Raw genomic sequence first — 19957 nt, 5'->3', positions numbered from 1 at the left:
ACACACACACACACACATACACACCATGATAGTTTTAGCAGTATGAGTTCATTCAGTGAGAATGTGCAGTGCATATTCAAGTACACAGAAGCCTTTGTTTTTCTTTAGTCTCTTTTAGTTTATTCTTGTGATGAAAGCCAAGGTAGCATCAGGAATTAGTTCTTGTTGATGAAAGCACAAATGAAAATGAGCTGTCCTATTTTGGTATAGTTCTAACGCTACTAAATCTCTGACACCAATACAGGAGTTCTCAGGGTAGGTCTGGATAGTGCCTGGTATGATAGATTCATGAGGTATGAGGTGTGAATCAGAGCACAGCTCCAGCATTTCTGTGATGCACGCTTTCTGCCTTCCCATGTTTCCAGGGTGATGGACATCGTTGTGTGTGGCAGCAGGGGCACAGGTGCAAAGCAACGCCTCCTGTCTACACTTTCCATTCAAGCCTTCTAAATCTAAATCTTCTAAATCTAGAGAACCCCTTTCCCCCTCTCACCTTCAACTGTTGGTCCTCAAAAGGAAGGTGCCAGCCTTGCACGCCAGCAAAGGGACATTCCTGCACCAGGAGCTGAACAATTCCTGCTGAAAAGAAACCATGGTATACAGCGACCATTCAATCTGACCAGTCTTCTCTTGACAGCCCAAATCAGATTACTTCTCTCTGTAGAGCGCTCATCAGCCTTCCTGTGGCAGTGAGCAAATCAATCTCACTGATCTTCAGGCTTCCCCAGCTAATCCTTGACCAGGTCAGTGGTGGGATTACTTTAAGCCTCTTTGACAACATGAGAAATACAGGAGTGTAAATATACATTCGTTTCTATATTTCCTAGTAGACAGTTTCTGCCTGGGGAGGCCGAGCATAGCAGTGAGCAAAGGTGACGGGGGAGGGAGGGGAGGGTACCAGCATAATGAGGAACAAGCAAACCTACACTGAAGAGACTTTCCAGCTCCTAGCCTCCAAGCACTGGCATGCCAGGATTACTCAGCACAGAGAACAGAAAACGGTTAGACAGATTTCTATGCTGTACAATGAAATTATTATCTGCAATAATTGTGAAATAGAATAAGCAATGGCTTTAAAGGATAGAAAGGCAGAAATTGTTCTTTTATTAAATGCTGTGTTATGGAATCTGGATGCTTTTGTCTTGTTAGACAGTCTTAGATGCTTATATTGGTTCAACTTCACCCTTACTCCTCCCTCTCAGCCCCTCCTTCTCCCTCGAAAATATATTCCTAACTTCTAATGCATGTCTTCCCTTTGTGTGCGAGGCAGTGAGTTTACTGGAGTTTGTCTGGACATGGATTATAGGTTATGAACTAGCGCAAAGGCAACTCAGTGGCCACACCACCATAAAAAATTACTCCCGCATCAACTATTAATTGTCTGTTGTCCCCCAGGAACTGTATATAGTCCTTCCCCAAAACATAAACCTTCTAAATCATAATGCTGTGGTACATTATTTCTTTGATTAGTTCAACCCAACTTTATACATTTATGTGGACGGATGATATTTTACTGACTGAGACAAGACTGACTATGAAGCCAGACTGGCCTTGAGCTTATGGTCCACTGCTTCTGCCTCCAGGTGCTGGGGACACCATGTGTAACATCATGGCCTTGATGATACCCCACCCTTGATCAGTTCTTTTGTCTTAAAGAGTACAAATATAAGACAATGAGAAAATTTAGAGATATTCTTTGAGTTTAATAAATTTTTACATGCAAGAACTTCAGTTTGAACTTACAAAGCAGAATGTCCTTCTCCCAGTCTGTGCTGATTCTCATCTGCTCACAGCACAAATGAAAACCCAGGTCTTCCTGGGTCAGCGAGGCTTACAGAATACCAGCACTGGCTCACTGTTCTCACACATGCCACACTATCACTGTTAGGTTTGCTTTGAATTTCATTCCTTAGTATTTTACTCGTAGAATGGTTCATCTGTTTTATTCTTTGATGACTTACAATAACTGTGGAATACATTTCCGCTCCCAGTGCTATGCTTTAAGACACGTTCTGATGAATTCACAGAGCTATGCCAGAACTAATTTATTCATCCCATGAATATCTGAATATTTAGCTTGTTCAAGACACTATTGTATTTGCCTTTTTATTAGTTTTATGTTAGGACACAAAGCACTGGATTTCTTTGTGACATTTTCAAACATACTATTGTATGTATTATTGACCCCATTGCTCCACTCCTGTCCTCCACACCTCATACTTTCTAACTCCCTCTTCCTCCCCTCCTACAGCCCTGGGAGGAACAAAGATCCCCACTTCATAATAATGAGAACTGGAGTCAGTTTATTCTACAACTTTGCAAGGCTGAGTGTCACTGGCTAATTAACCAGAGTGAGAGAATAGGATTTTATATGTCACTTGGTAATTAACATTTGTCTTTTTCACAACAAAGATTCTTTGTTCAGTTTATATCCTAAGCCTCCTAAATCATGAGCTAGATCAGCAGTTGTCAACCTGTGGGTCACGACAATCAAAAACAAAAAAAACAAAAAAACAAGGATCCCAATGGTCTTAGGAACCCCCAGCCATAAATTCATTTTTTGTTCCTACTCCATAACTGTAATTTTGCTACTAAGCAGTGTCTTAGTTCCTAAGACCACCAGAAATATGTCTTTTCTGATGGATATAACCCACAGGTTGAGAAACTCTAAGCTAGTTAAACCTTTTCACTTTATAAGCTAGCTGCTTTGGGTCTTTCATTACAGTAATATATAGCCATCTAATGCAACTATGACTCTCTGGTAGTTCATTTGGAAATTCTGAAGCCACTGATGTAGCTAATACCTTCTCAGAAGTCTCAAATTCTTTCTACATACTTGTCATGGTTTGAATATAATTGGCTAGGGGAGTGGCACTATTTGGAAGTGTGGCCTTGTTGAAATAGGTATGTCAATGTGTGCATGGGCTTTAAGACCCTCATTCTAGCCACCTGGAAGTCAGTCTTCCACTAGAAGCCTTCAGATGAAGATGTAGAACTCTCAGTTGTGCCTGCACCATGCCTGCCTGGATACTGCTATGTTCCTGCCTTAATGGTAATGGACTGAAGCTCTGAAACTGTAAGCCAGCCCCATTAAATGTTGTCCTTTGTAAGACTTGCATTGGTCATGGTGTCTGTTCACAGCAGTAAGACCCTAACTAAGACAACACCCCCACTTCTTTCTTTCTATCTTTTTGTATTCCACATCATAGTCTAAAGATGTTTCTGTTCCTTTCATAGGCATTTCCATCAATAAAACAATTACAATTCTTTTTTTTTTTTTTTTTTTGGTTTTGGTTTTGGAGACAGGGTTTCTCTGTGTAGCCCTGGCTGTCCTGGAACTCACTCCATAGACAAGGCTGGCTTTGAACTCAGAAATCTGCCTACCTCTGCCTCCCAAGTGCTGGGATTAAAGGCGTGCTCCACCACTGCCCAGCAACAATTACAATTCTAATCTCATGTTGGCTTTACTTCTCAGAGGACCCAGGCTGCAACTCAAATCTAACATCACTTAAAACTAGGATGGATAATGACCTGTGTAAGGATGATATTCTTCATCTGTTAAAATTGAAAATAAAAACATCCATAGGGGATCAAATGGGGACTACGTGAGACACGTCACAGTAGTCAGCCTCTTAGCACAGTTGACAGATCCTCTCAGCTTTCATGAGCAAGTACATTTCCCTGGCATAGTAAGTGTCTTCCATAATAATGTATGCAGTGTGGTTGGGCATAGGAAAGGGCCCAACATAGGGATTTATTTCTAAAGGCCAGTCCATCACGATCACAGTCAGGGCTGGGGAAACAGCCCAGTAAAAATGCTTGTTTCACAAGGATGATGTGACCTGAGTCCAATCCCCAGAATCTATATTCTATTTCTATCTCAGCCTCCAGGTCTGATAGTACAGACCTGAGTGCTGGAGAGGCAGAGCGGCAGGCACACAGAGCTCCCTGGAACCTGCTGGTGAACTCCAGGTCAGAGAACTAAACTCAGAACATAAAGTGAAGAATGACCGGGAAAGACACCGAACAGCAACATCTGGAAACATCTGGCCTCCACACAGACAAAGATGTGCACACAGATGTGCACACATACATGAACATGTTCACATGCATACACACGAAAAAACATGACACGAAAGGCAGATGACCTCGCATGGGACAGTATCTTCCTGAACTAGAACAGAGACACAAAACCACAATCCTTAGAGGAAATGGTGTTAATAATACATGTATATCATATATGTGTTAACTATATTACATAAGGAAGTTTGGACTCAAAGTTTTAAAAAATCAAAGATGTATGACTTCTGTCAACCTCAGGAAAATCTACTTCGAATTTCTGCCTGTTTTCTAATGTGCAAAGCTTCTTACCATAATTCATAGCATATGAAAGTTCAGAGAGGCATGCAGCCCTGAGAAAGCTGTTGATAAACATATTGTCAGGAAGTAACAACAAAACCACAATATTATTCAAAAGAGATGGTTACAGGGAAATAAAGTGAAAACAGAAACGTGCCTTTTTGTTGCAAGAAAATATAAATAAATAAACTGATTTAGAGTATACAGTCAATTTTGCTAAAATGTAATATCTAGGTTACTTAAAATCTCTATGTTGGGCAATTCAACCTATAGAGCCTCTGAGAAAATGGCTGGGGTCATGCCCAGTTTGCTTTCTGTTGTCATGATTAAACACCATGACCAAAAGCAACTTAAGAAGAAAAGGGTTTATTTGGCTTATTTCGTCAAACAAGGCCAAAGTTGGGACTCGGGGTAGGAGCTTGCAGCAGTAATCCCTGGAGGAACACTGCTTGCTGCCCTGCTCACTCTGGCTTGCTAAGCTAGCTCTCTAATACAACCCAGGCCCATTTCTGTAGCAATGGCATCACCCACAGTAAGCTGAGGCCTCCTACCACGATTAAGAAGATGCCTCACAGGCATGGCCACAGGCCAACATAATCAAGACAAGTTTTCAGTTGAAGTTCCCTTTTCCAAGGTGATTCGAGGTTTGTGTCAAGTTGACAAGCTGAAGATAATTATAATGTAGCCCTTAAAATTTTACTAATTTTATCCATAATACAAACACAGATGTCAAGACATCATGTATTCTATAGGTGATGGATATATAGATTTATAGATAGATACATACACAGATGTCAAGACATCATGTATTCTATAGGTAATAGATATATAGATTTATAGATAGATACATACACAGATGTCAAGACATCATGTATTCTATAGGTGATAGATACATAAATTTGTAGGTAGGATACATAGATTAGATGATAGATTTATAGACAGATATTTAAAGGGCCTGAAAAAACTAGACTAGAATGAATGTATCTCAACATAATAAATGCTAGATATGCAAGCCTATAGGCAGCATGTATACCAAATTGTGAAAAATGAAAAGCATATTCTCTAAATCAAGAATCAGACAATCATGCCCACGGCCTCCTTTTTTGAATATAATGCTTAGATAGTCTTATCTAAAACAACAGACAAAAGAAAGAAAGGAAATTATAAAAGATCATATAAAGAATGTATATTATCTACAGATTGCATTACCCTGGAGCTAAATGATCATATAGACCACACCAAGAAACTTAGATTTGATAAACACTTTTAGAAAAATAGTAGGATACAAAAGTGAATATACAAAAAAATATGATTTCATATATGTACACATACATATATGTATATGTTAGTAAGTTTGATGAAAAAATATATGAGTAAAAATACCATTCATAATATCTCCATGAAGGAGCTGTAGAGCTGGTTTGGCCATTAAGAGCCCTGATTGCTCTTCCAGAGGTCTTGAGTTCAATTCCCAGCAACCACATGGTGGCTCACAACCATCTGTAATGGGATCTGATGCCCTTTTCTGGTGTGTCAGTGGCAGTGTACTCATATACATAAAATGAATAAATTAAAATAATAATAATAATAATATAACAACAACAACAAAAATATATCCAGGAAAAGACCCAGCAGTGAACTGAATCAAGGAGGTGAATTATCTCTACAATAAAAACATTAAGAGACTTAAAGAAATTGAAGATACTAGGAGATTGATAGACCCTCCATACTTGTGGATCTGCATAATCAATACTGTGATAATTGATTCCCATATTGCTGAAAGTTAACATAGCTTCTACACAAAACTCATCAAAACTCCAATAATGTTTTTTACAGAATTAGAAAAAAATTTGTATGGAAACACAAAAGACCCTGAATCACCGAAGAAATATTAAGCAGGAAGAGTAATGCTGAAGGTCTCACAACATTTAATCTCCAATTATACCACGGAGCAATAGTGACAAAAAACCAGCTTGGTACTGTCACAAAAACAAACATGCAGACCACAAAATCTAATAGAGAGCCCAGGAAAAAGGCCACCCAGGTACAGCATCTCCGTTTACGCTGGGCAAAGATAACTTCCTCAACAAACACTGTTGGAGAAACTGGATAGCCACATATAATAATGAAAACCAATCCATATTCCTCGCCTTGTACAAAATGTCAAATCAGACCTCAACAGAAGACCTGAAACTTTGCTTCTGGTAAAGGGGAACATGGGTGAGGGGTTCTATCAAGGACTCCAGTGACTTGGGAAGCGATATAAAAACTGGTCCATGGGACTGAATGAAACAACAATGTTTCACCACAGCAAAAGAAAAACAGTTAGATGGTGAAGAAAACTCTAAAGACAGAAGAAACACCAGTGTCAACTGCACTTCAAATGAGATTAGTATCAGGAGAAAAAAATTAACCCAAGAATTTAAACAGTCACACAAAAATCAACAAACAAGTGATCTCCATAAACATATCTCTAAAGGAGATATAAATATATGAAAAATGCCCAGCATCCTTAGCCATCAGAGAAAAGCAATTTAAGACTACTTTGAGATTCCGTCTCAAGCTAGAGAGAACAGCTGCACTGCAGACAACAATCACCAGACACCCAATGAGGACACAAGGTGGAGAACAAAACTCTATCGCCGCTGGTGGGAAGGTAAACTGAGCACTGTGGAGGTCAGGGTGAAGGTTCTCCAACAAATTAGAGACAGAAGCACCAGCCACAGGATCCAGCTGCATCACTTCTGGGCACATACCTGAAGGTCACTGGAATTCCACCGGATATTTCCATATTCATGTTTTGTCACAGAATCAAGATATAACATCAAACCTATGAAATCACCCCAGATGCCCATCAGCAGATGGATGGAGTTTTCACTGGGGTACAAGAGAGCTTTAGTCAGCTGTATATAACAACCAATAAAATTGTGTCATTTTCAGGAAAATGGATAGATGTTAAATGAAGTAAGCCAGACTCAGGGATACAAATATTACATGCTTATCTAATATATATATATATATATATATATATATAATCTAGCTTTATATGTGTCTATTTAATAGCTTTATGATAGAGAGAGAAAGAGAGAGAAAGAGAGAGAGAAAGAGAGAGAGAGAGAGGACTATATGACAGAGAAGAAGGGGTCTAAAGTGAGGAGAAGGGAGAATGAGGGTAGTTAACAAAATTAGGAGAAAACAACAGATGTCACATGTTTTCAATCACACAAATAATCTAGATTTAGGTAGGTATACATTCACACACATACATACACTCAAGAACAAATTCTTTTTTTAGCATTTTCCCACTTCAACAGATAAATCCCTCCAGATGTCTTCTTTATCACATTTGCTAATATTTATATACATTTTTCTTTTTATACATATTCACAGATTTTAAACAAAATAAAGAACCTTTCCTCCCAAAATAAGGATAAAAATACATGTGAACACTTTGTCGCTGCCACATTTAAGGAAAGCCGGAGCCAAGGAAAGAGTGCTGCTCGGGTTCACACACAGGAAACTGTCATGAAAGACGTACATGCTGCCATCAGTGTGGAAGGACAGCTTGAGAAAACCCTGGAGGCAGCTGGGCAAGCTGCTGCGGTATGGCGGGAAGGTGCCAGCTCTAAAGGGGTCCGAACGTTCCCGCGCCAGGCGTGGGTGGGCACGGCTTCTAATGCACGTGCTGAAGTAATGGGCAGCTTCGGAGATGCTAGCATATTTGAGTTATGAATTCTCTCACAGCAAGCTCAGCTGGCTGCAGTTCACTGCCTGTACCTGTAATTCAACTCAAATCTGTGAAATAAAAAAGAGAGGCAAACTCTGTCTTGTGCTCGCAGTGTCTCCAGAGATGACCTGTATTGAAGCATGTTCTATACTAGAGCAGAATGTATGCATGCTCTTCGCCATATTGGGAATTTTTTTCCTTGAAAAAGGCAATTTGTTGAGACTTAAGAGAAGCTATCATTGAATTAACTTCTTTTAATGCAGCAAGGAACTGAGTGGAGCAAGGCTCACTGGTTAAGAGCACTGGCGAATATTCCAGAGAAGCCAGGTTCTAGTCCCATCTCCCACTTGACAGCTCACTTCAGCTCTGGAGAATCTGATGCCCTCTTCTGGCTCCTGTGGGCACTGTACAAAAGTGGACTGTGGACATACAGACAGGAGAAACACCCATAAGCATAAAATAATAAGATAATTATTTAAATGGCAGGAAAAAAGCTGTTGATTAATCATCTAGATAAGCCTGGTGCACTTAGTTTATGGGGAAGGACAGAAAAGCCTGAAACTTTCTTCACTATTTTCTCAGACAGGCAGTGGTGGAACACCTTCAGTTCCAGCACTCGGAAGGCAGAGGCAGGCAGATCTCTCTGACTTAGAGGCCAGCCTGGTCTACAGAGAAAGTTTCATGACAACCAAGGCTATACAGAGAAACCCTATCTCGAAAAACAAAGAAAGAAAAAGGGAAAGAAAGACTAATTTTTCTCATTTCATTTTTGATTTAGCTAATATCAACTAATTTCCTAACATCGTAGATAAAATAATTAATTCCTCTTTGATTCTAAAATATGTATATCCCTTTTCTCATACATTTGAAGCCAATGGTGGGACATTTTCTACAATCATGTTTTTATCTTGGCCAGGGCCTCACGTCTCAGAAACCTGAGGGCTGATGACTGAGAGAACCAAGCTCAGTTCTGGTCCCTCTTGGACATTGCTAAGGTAAGAGACATGGACTCTACTCCTACAGTGTCTTTACCCCTTCAAGGCCCCAGGATCCTTCAGACATGATGGAATTAGACTGTAAATTTCCTACTAAAGTGCTTTTGAGAGAAAACTATGGTCTGCAAACTCTAAGCCAGACCTTGGTATGGCCTTTTCCAGTTACCTCATTTAATTGAATGCATTTACACCCCATAACATACTGCAGAGCACTCCCCCATTTGCTCAGGGATTTCCTGCTCTGTGCTGTTCAATAGCTTTCCAGTAACTTTTAGAAAATGAGACTTAGCCAAGTGTTTCCAGAAAAGCCTGAAGAGATGTTACTGCTAACACATGGAAGTACCTGGGGAGGCCACAGCAGGACTGAACTGGTGGTGAATAAATTGAGCCATCCGGCTGCTGAGCTTCTTGGCTGCAGAACATCTACACCCCTTGGATTTATTTGTCAGTTTTGTTTGTCTTTCTCTCATTCTATAGAAAGATCTGGTTTCAGGAACAGGCCAGCAAAGGGGCCACAGGGAAGAGCACCTAATTATGTGAGCTTTAGGTAGACTAGAACTTTACCCTCTGCTCCCTCTGAGTTGATATCCATGCTAATAGCCTCTAGTTCCTGGCACAGAGATAGAGTGAGTTATGGACTGATGAGTTTCAGGAAAAGCCACTTGTGGATCTACCTGCTCTGCCTGTCAGCTTGGCCTTCGATTGGCTAACTGCAGAGTGGAGACATTTGGCTGTTATATCAAGCTCTTGGGACAGAGTACTGACTCTGCACTCCACATTGGAGTTAAGTTAAGTTAAGTTAAGTTAAGTTAAGTTAAGTTAAGTTAAGTTAAGTTAAGTTAAGTTAAGTTAAGTTAACTCAAAGGAGTTAAGAATAAGATACCCTGATGTGTAACACCAAGAAACAAACATGAAAGGAGATTTGGTGGCAAACACAACATTGAGACTCCTGAGCCAGGGTGCAATTCTGTGGCATTTGTGGCAGGCTTGCCGCTGGGGGCACGGCTTGTGCTTTTACCTCTAACCAGTGCAGCTTATACAGCATTCCTAGATCTTGGATTTAAAGAGATGAGACACTAGAGAACTGTTTGTGGTGAGAGGCCACCATGTATGGTGGCTCAATCACATATGTGCAGATGCTTTTATACAAGGGGCTGGTTTCCCAACCAAGGCTTCCCATGCTTTAAATAAAGTTAGGCAGGCCACTGAAACTGTTGGAAGTTGACTGTAGTAGTTTAACCTTGATCTACCCACTGAATGTAAACAATATGTGGAATGTCTGTTATTGTTGTTGTTGATCTTACTGTTTTAAATTATGTATACAGGCATTGCCATTAAACTATACAAGTATGTTGGTGTAATAAAGGCTTTGGAGAGCACATGTTGAAGTAGTAGCTTCAAATTTTGGGCCAGGTATGGTGTCTTCAAGAATAGAAAATGGCCTTCTGGTCTCTCTGGGCTGGTGTCCTGAGCAGACCTTGGGCACAAGCTCTGCAGCCAGTCCCACAACACCCAGAGGAAGCTCCACTCCCAGGCCCTCGGATGCGCTCAGGATCAAAGGTGAGGAGGACCCAACATCTGTCCCAACACCAGGAGTAACTGGGATCAACAGGACCAGACACACAGGAACTCCGCCAGCCCAGAGATTTGGGTTCTGTCTTTGTTGGTGTCCTGAGCAGACCTTGGGCCCAGGCTCCAAAGCCAGTCCCACAACACCCAGAAGAAGCTGCTGAACTCCCAAGTGCTCTAACAAGCCCAGGGTCACAGGATCCCAGAATCACAGGATCCCAGAGACAGCTTGACTCTGAGGAGTTCTGATACAACCAGGATCACAGGAAGGACAGGCTCCAGTCAGTATAGAGATAACCAGATGGTGGGGAGGGGGGGAGGTGTAAGAAAATAACCAACACAAACCAAAGTCACTTGGCATCATCAGAACCCAATTCTCCCACATAGCAAGTCCTGGACACACCATCACACCGGAAAAGCAAGACTCAGATCTAAAATCACTTCTCATGATGATGATACAGGACCTCAAGAAAGACATAAATAGCACCCTCAAAGAAATACAGGAGAACACAGGTAAACAGCTAGAAGCCCTTCAAGGGGAAACACAAAAATCCCTTAAAGAACTACAGGAAAACACAACCAAACAGGTGAAGGAAATGAGCAAAACCATCCAGAATCTAAAAATGGAAATAGAAACAATAAAGAAATCAGAAAGAGAGATAGAAAACCTAGGAAAGAAATTAGGAGTCGTAGATGCAAGCATCACCAACAGAATGCAAGAGATAGAAGAGAGAATCTCAGGGGTAGAAGACACCTTAGAAAACATTGACACAAAAGTCCAAGAAAATGCAAAAAGCAAAAAGCTCCTAACCCAACACATCCAGGAAATCCAGGACACAATGAGAAGACCAAACCTAAGGATAATAGGTATAGAAGAGAGTGAAGACTCCCAATGTAATGGGCCAGTAAATATCTTCAACAAAATTATAGAAGAAAACTTCCCTAACCTAAAGAAAGAGATGCCCATGAACATATAAGAAGCCTACAGACCTCCAAATAGACTGGACCAGAAAAGAAATTCCTCCTGTCACATAATAATTAAAAGACCAAATGCACTAACAAAGAAAGAATTTTAAAAGCAGTAAGGGAAAAAAGGCAAGTAACATATAAAGGCAGGCCTATCAGAATTACACCAGACTTCTCACCAGAGACTATGAAAGCTAGAAGATCCTGGGCAGATGTCATATAGACCATACAAGAACACAAATGCCAGCCCAGGCTACTATACCCAGCAAAACTCTCAATTACCATAGATGGAGAAAACAAGATATTCTATGACAAAACAAAATTTACACAATATCTTTCCACAAATCCAGCCCTACAAAGAATAATAAATGGAAAACATCAACATAAGGAAAGAAACTGCACCCTAGAAGAAGCAAGAAAGTAATCTTTCAACAAATCCACACAAACCTAATTCCATCTCCTACGACAAAAACAACAGGAAGTGACAATTACCTTTTCTTAATATCTTAATATGAAAATTAATATTACCAATGTATCCTAATTGATTGAAATCCAAAAATATAAGGAATTAGAAATTTGTTGATTGTAGGCCAATGGTATCTCTAATTTGGTAATTGGAGAAATAGGTTCAATATTGTACAATCTATATACACTTTCAGCTTGTTTGTGACAGTGTCTTCCTGTGTACAACATAAGGGTCTTGAGATCTTGCTTCTCCTATCTCAGCCTCTCTATTAGTAGTATTGTTTATTTCATATTTTTACTCTATACAATGGTTTTCAGAACAGCTTGCATATTTCAAAAGTATTTATATACCCAAGGGAGACATAGACAATTAACTTGGGAGGTGGCTTGTAGGAAAGAGAACAACAAAGATTGAAACTGAATGCTTTGTTTGACATTTGTAGCTCTTGTATCAAGTTTGAAGAAGAGGACTTTGTAAGTTACTCTTTCTCTGAGATGAATGCTTTTCCAAATTATCACAGACAATGAACCAGATTCTTACCTGCACCTAATGTCTGTGCCACCCTCCATGCAGAAACATTGTTCATTGAAACAGTTGGTGAATGATTTTATGGATAGACCATCTTAATACACACAGCATTTCTTAAATGAATGTAACCTGTTCTCTGTGGGCTGAGAATAAAGTCACTCACACAAAGTCAAATAGCTTTGACCATAGCAGGAAGTCTGTATCCAAAAATCATGCCTACAATTCATTTCTTGGTGCAGCAGAACTGTCAACTTTCAGCTTAGCTATGATGGAGGTAAAATCCTTTGGTGATGTGAGGGTCATTGAAGTACAGCCTTATTACAGTGAAATCCAATGTCTAAAAATTGTTCTTATTTTGGGCTTGTACCACAGTGAGAGCCAAGATTTTAAACTCTACTAAATACAAAACAAACAAACAAACAAAAAGACTTTATATATTTATGTTCATTTAAGAAAATACTAGTAGTGATGTATTATTTTGAAATTTATAGTTAATATGTTTGGAGTTATTTAAAATTTATATTGAGAAAAACTTATGTATTTTCAGTATTGCTGTAGACAAGTATCTACATAAGACTATTAAATTGATTGTTGTTTTATATCAAACAACTTTTATAATACTCATTGTTATAATATTTTATAAATTTTAAGGGATATGATAAAAAATATATTGTAGATATTGAAGGGGTTCTCTAGAAGGAGTTGGGGTACAAAAGGGAAACAAGAATGTGATTTAATTCTATTTACTTAAAATGTTTTTAAATGTTAACAAATTCAGATAAAAAAAAAAGAATAGAAAATGCCCATTCTTCCTGAACCACCCTAAGGATACAACAGCTTCAAAACATTTCAAAGACAGTGTCAACTGAGAATCTGGTAAGGGTGCTTCTGCATCTAGACTGAGAAAAGTTAGTGTAAGGGACTGTGGCTAGGAGACTTTACAACAGAAGCAAAAGGCCCATCATGGGGAGAGTGCAGGAGACATGCCTAAGACTAAGCCACATGAGCTTCCATCACATTCACGGAAAGTGTAGCCAGATGGTTTTCCACAGAAGGACCTAGAAGCCCCTGTTAGCCGTGGTGAGCAACACAACTCCAGTGAGCCTTCCCAGGCCAATGAGAGTGTGTGCGCTGACAGATGTTCCTCTAAAGAGCAATCTTCCTGCTAAAACCAGAACCATGTAGGCAACCGGTCCCTATGGAAACCCATTTCTCAGGTCCTGGATTCTGAAAACTGATGGGAATGGCAAGCATCAGACCAGGGTCAGCACCCCACCTGATCTCAGAACCTGAGTAGCTTCTAGAATTTATGGAACTGCCAAATATTGAGCGGCTCCTGAGAAATCTCTCCAGGCACAGTTTTTGTGACTTTGGTGGAAATGGAGTCCATGCCATTATAATCTTTAAAGCTTCCTTTCAAGAGGATGGACAGAGTACTAGCTGCCCTTCCTGAAAGGCCCGGGGTTCAAGTCCCAGCAAGCACATGGCAGCTCACAGATATCTGTAATTCCAGTTCCAGAGGATCTGACACCCTCACACAGATATACACAGAGTCAGAATACCAATGTACATAAAAATAAATAAATAAATAAATTTTAAAAACATTTTTTAAAAAGCTTTCTTTTAAAATTCAAGGCATATCAGAAACTTGACACTGGATCCATGCAACATCTGAAGCTATGGAGGAACCATACACGTTCCATGAGCCATAGCGACACTGGTGCTGTTGATAGCTGCTGTTCTACAGCCATCGGGCACTCCGTGATGACCGAACTAGACACTGGAGAGAGTTATTTTTGGTGTTTTTTTAAACTAATTTCTTCAAAATCATAGAAGTGAAATTATTTGAGTTTGGTTTCTTATTTGAAAGCTAAGTTTGTAAAGGTATGTATAAGTAGACAAAAAAAACTTTTGTAAAGGTGTGTATAAGTAGACAGAGATTTTTATTTAAATTTAGGAAACCTAGTTCGGAGTACATTATCACTGGAATAGCTTCATATGCTCACTTAATATCATTTCTAGCCTTCCAATAACCTTGGACAATGAGTGTGGATATGATTTGGGCTGAAAATGGAGAGTGACAGATTCAAGCTTTCAGAAGTGTTTCATCAGCCCTTCCCCAGAGGCTCTTCCTCTATAATCCAGGAGCATATAATCTATGCTCCTTCCTTTTCTTAGTCTCTCTCTCTCTCTCTCTCTCTCTCTCTCTCTCTCTCTCTCTCTCTCTCTCTCTCTCTCTCTCTCTCTCTCTTCCCCTCTCGGTCTCTCTCAGTGCTCCCCCTTTCTGTCTTTCTCTTAACCCCCCATGACGACTTCCTGGTCTTGGTCCTTGTGGCCAGTGAAGTCCCCAGAGAGACCTTTCCAAAAAGCCTGCCCTTAATATATTTTAATCTGGCTTGAATTGGCAGAGAAATAATCTATCATTAGCATTCTTGAGGAAGCCCTGAAGGTGTTCTTATAGACCGGGAAGCTTCCCAAGGACGAATTTTCACATGTTGAGTCTGCTCTGTCTGGGTCAGCTGTTTGGAATTAATATATGCTCATTGTTGCTACATCTTTAAGTTCATTTCAGAATATTTTTTTAGTGATCACAAAGTATAAAGGTGATATTTGGTCTCTATATCTTGTCTCATAAACATGAATAGGATTGGGGTGTGTGTGTACACACTCAGGAAAGGAAACCCAAGCCCTCATTCATTGGGTTTTCTTAAGGATATACATGATGAAGGAAAAAGACATCCTCACTATGTTTAGTCCATTGAGGATTAATCCCAAAGGAAGATACAAAAGCACGGTTCTTCCCTCACATTAACAAGCTAACAAGTTAAGAGCAGCAGTAGATGCACCATATGCAGGGTCTTCATTCCATGGCCCACAGGTTTTATGTGTGTAAAAGATAATCTGTGGAATGTTTTTGAGCACCTAAGCTTCAGAGACCAAGCATTCCTGTCTGAAACCAAGTGTCAGATTAGATAAAAGTTAAGAAGAAAACAAAAGCAGAGGCTGATCTGTGGATGGGTGCAGCAACGGTGTGCACTTGGACCATGGAAGATAACGACCCGTGCCCCACCCTCTCCCACCACACTTCAGCATCTGTGCCAGTCTCAAGCATCCAATATGACTGTCAGCAAGATGGTGGTGTGCAAAAGAAACCAGAGCACTGAAGAAACCCAAAGAACGGAGAGGGACGTGGAGCTCCATCCAGCTGCTCTTGACCCAGAAGCTCACTCAAGCTCCTTAGCCGACCACACCAGCAGCGTATGGGCTTTTAGGGCCACGCCAGCAGCTCTATGGGCTTTTAGGGTTTGAAACTCTTGCTTTGCTATATGATGTTCACCAACTTTTTGAGTCAAATAAATCTGTTCTTGCCTGCAAGTCAAAACAAAACAAAACCTAAAGCCTCATCACACCCAGGATTTTCCTAAAATGCAGTCATTAGCTGAAACTGGGAGCACAGGCCAGAACCAGGGGCTAATGCCCACCTTCCTTCTCATTTCTAGTGTCTCCTATGACCCATGCTTTCAGACAGTGGAGAAATTGACAGACAGCACCATCACAGTAAAAACCCAACCAGCTTAGCCCCCTTCAGATCAACTGTGTGAACTATTTACCCAGCTATTTGCTGTTTTCGGGTTTGTTAGTTTGAGAAAGGATCTCACTTCATAGCCCAGCTGGCATGAAGATTGTGGCATTCCTCCTGCCTCAGCCTCCCAAATGCTAGGATTACAAGCACCTACAAGCCCAACTGTTCTATGTCAGAAAAAGATAAACGTGAGTCTCCCCACACCCAGACCTGCCCATGACCCCCACTTGCACGCTTAACACCGACAAGGAGAAAACTCCTTACGCCTTTGTTTCTGTCTCCAGTGGCTTCAATACAAAGCAAGGCATGATTTTCATCGACGGGAAAGCATGTCTTCAGATGTTAGCACTGCCCATCTGTTGCAAGATGTGAAGCATGAACTTGAAAGACATCCCAGTATTGAAAATAGTCAGAGCATCCTGACCCACCCATCTCCAACCACAGATGACTTAAAAACATGCAAACAAGCTAGAGGCTTGATGACCGAGCCAGAATGGAAATAGTATCTGTCTGTCATGAGCTTCAACATTGTAATTAAACACATTGATCCCATGCTCCACACACAAACACATATATGTGTGCATGCTAGTGTACGCACGCCCACGCATACACACATATACACACATATATACACACACATACACACATATACACACACACATACACACACTATAGGCAAGTTTCAGAGCCATATTTTAGCTTAATCATATGTCCATCCTGGTTGTTGACTAATTGAACCTACAGAATGCAAGGGACTTAAGGAGCTAAACACTTAATTTTGTCTGTAACTTTTTAGTCCTTCTTGTCTCTCATGCAAAAAACAAAACAAAACAAAAATCAAAAACACATCTTCCCACCTCTTCTCAGAGTTCGGAAGTAATATGCAGTAGGAAAAATTCCCCTAAGACTCTTAACTCCTCTCTCAGGATCAGAAGCCAACCCCAGGTGAGCACAATTCATACCCATCAGAGAGCATGAATTGTTTCCCATCTTCCCCTCCCCAGCCCCTCATTGAACTACCGACAATCTTCCTCTATTATTATGGTCAGATGAGAAAAGATTAGCTAATCTGCAGAAACCTCTTGACAAAAATGCATGCCTACTGTGCTCCGTCCTCAGGTAATTGGCTCCAGCACGATGAGCTTGCCTCTGAATGGGAGTTCACACTAGAAGCTCTTATTCATAATTGATGCTGACATTGAACATAACCTCTCACTGGCATAATATCCACTTTACATCCAGAGCCACGGAACTGGCGGGTTTCAGGCTTAGTCCGTGTGCACCTCACCCACCTGAATACATCTGCGACCTCTGGCTCACTGGAATATTGTTTTCAGAGGACAAAAATCATACGTGATCTCCATATTCACCAACCTTTAGAAGGAAAACTACCAAAGACAAAATAAAACCATTGCATCAAACTTAACCCAGAGGCTACCTAGCAAAAACACAGCATGCACATGAAAGCCGGCGTTTGTCTCCTCAGAAAGTAATAGAGCCTCACAATTCTATTTGGTAAAAATAAAGCTCACAGCTTTACCCTAACAACATTGACATAAACCTCTTCTTCAAAACTGGGATTTTTAGTTGGACTTTTGTGGGTGGCCTAAACTATTACTGTTTTCTTTCGACATATACAACGAATGAATAAATTGTATGTGGGTACTCACAGCACCGATCTCAGCTCTAGCCCTTAACATCAGACGTGGCGGCTGCAGACTGAACGCTACTACTGTAGGGAAGCACTCTATTTTCCTTACAAAATAGCACCCCCTTGTGGCTGCTCGGAAATGATCGAACGGTGTGCGTCGAGCACGTGATAGGATTTGTTTACTATCAAATTACGCAATGTCAAAATACTCTGGCGAGAACAAAAGCTGATGCTGGAGGTGACCAGCACCAGTTCTATGCTCACTCAAGGTCTCTCTGGGATTTGTAAATGAAGAGATGTTTAACCATCATTCCCATCCACATCTGGAAGGTGCCTCGGTTGAAAATATAAGCTTCGCACTTGGCATTTCTATTATTATTATTATGCAATTATCATCACTAATAATATTAACAGAAAAGTTACCATTTACTAGAAAACATTCATGGTTTTACATACTAAACTCATTATAAGCATGGGAATGATGCTCGGTTGGCAGCGCACTCCCTAATTAGAAAAAGTAGGTTCTCGTCCCCAAACTTAGCCAAACTGAGCCTGGTGACACATACCTGTATCCCAAATATTTGAGATGTGGAGACAGGAGAGCCAGAAGTTCTATATCATCCTCAGATACACAGTAAGTTCAAGACCAGCCCGAGCTACAAGAGACCCTGCCTCAAACAACCAAGCACACCCCTCCCTGTGAGTGAGTACATGACCCTAGGCTTAATCCCCCTTGTGGTTTACGGATCAGCAAGAGGTCTATCTATATATAACATAAGCTGCCCAAATCTAACTAAGAAGAAAGGGTAGAAAAACTCAGACTGTATTTTCATATTTACGAACTCTCATAATCCTGATGTTGACAGGCAGAAAATATAGCTAGTTACTTCCAAAATCTAGTCTAATCTATGATGAGGGCAGTCATGATTAACACTTTGATTTTAGTATAGCTAGAAGTTTAGCTTTAAGTTTGGGTTAGAAATATAAGCACTTCTCGTCGTTAATAAAAGTCACATGACAGCGGATGACAAAAAAAAAAGTCTAGGAAATCAGTTTCTCTCCATGCGCCTTAGTGGAGGGCATAGCACTGGCTCTCATGCTGTATTCTATTAAAATAGAGACAGATATTTATTCAGCTAGGCTCTTGACATGCTTAGCCAGTGCTCTCAGCGGCACCTCAGTTCTAACGATTGTCAGTGAACCAAGCCCTTGGTACTAAACCAAGAAGAAAGCAAACAGGAAAGAATAGTGCCTAAACTAACTAGTATTCTGTGCCCCTTCCGTGCGTCACTGCACGAACCCTTTGTTTTATTGACTGCATAGACCCTTTTGTTTGGCTTCTTAAGAATATGATAGAATATCTCTCCAGCCCACACTGGCCTTGATTCCCCCACGTAACTGGTCCATGGGACCTAAGCAGAGGCAATGCATATCGGCCTCCATACCCAGCCCACAGAGAACCTTTCAAGTTCTGTGTTCCTTTGCCCTCGGATAATCGCACAGCCCGTGCTAGGAAGGCCTCTTCTACAGAGAGCAGAGCCCACTTGGAAAGCAGCAGCCCCTGTGTCTGTTGTCAGAGGACAAATGTGGAAATCAAGAGCATCCGTGTTTAGGAAAGAGAATGGCCTCTCTAACTTTTGATGCTATAGTCTTGCATTTGATCCCTTGGTTACAGCAGAAAGATTATCTCAATGTAGTTAAATGTTCTTCCTCAAAGAACGCTTAATAAATTTACTGCAGGTTTAGCCCATGTCACGTACAAAGCATGAGATTCAGATAGTTAAATATCCCACATACTTGAGATAAATAGAATTCAAACCTGAATCAGAGCTGACTTCTCTCACCACAAATCACAAGCCCTTTGCTCTTGGTTACATCCATGGTCCATCCCTTTGCTTCTTTACAATAACAGTAGCGTGTTCCTCTGTGCTTCTGAGCGCTCTTATGCTGTGAGGACAAATGTCACTGCAAATCTGAATTTTGCAGTTATGTGTGAATCAGCCTCAATTTACAGAGGATGCCTTTAGGATGCACCCAGATGAAGGAAAGCCCTTCATTTTGATTTCAAGGCAAAGATTAAGAATATGGTCAAAACTACACCATAACTAGAAAA

At 40.6% G+C, this 19957-nt stretch overlaps 1 protein-coding gene across 1 annotated transcript in view; it reads right to left on the bottom strand.

The window, feature by feature from the left end:
- Positions 1–17894, bottom strand: part of Arhgap24 (Rho GTPase activating protein 24) — a 713998-nt gene extending 696104 nt beyond the window's left edge. The window contains exon 1 of the mRNA XM_031337011.1: positions 17864–17894. The gene's annotated coding sequence lies outside the window, so the exon portion shown is untranslated. The remainder of the gene's footprint in view (positions 1–17863) is intronic.
- Between the last annotated feature and the right edge of the window lie 2063 nt (positions 17895–19957).

The sequence above is a fragment of the Mastomys coucha genome, unplaced genomic scaffold (assembly GCF_008632895.1).
Source record: "Mastomys coucha isolate ucsf_1 unplaced genomic scaffold, UCSF_Mcou_1 pScaffold22, whole genome shotgun sequence".
Taxonomy (NCBI): Eukaryota; Metazoa; Chordata; class Mammalia; order Rodentia; family Muridae; genus Mastomys; species Mastomys coucha.
This window is presented reverse-complemented; position numbering and strand designations above follow the sequence as displayed.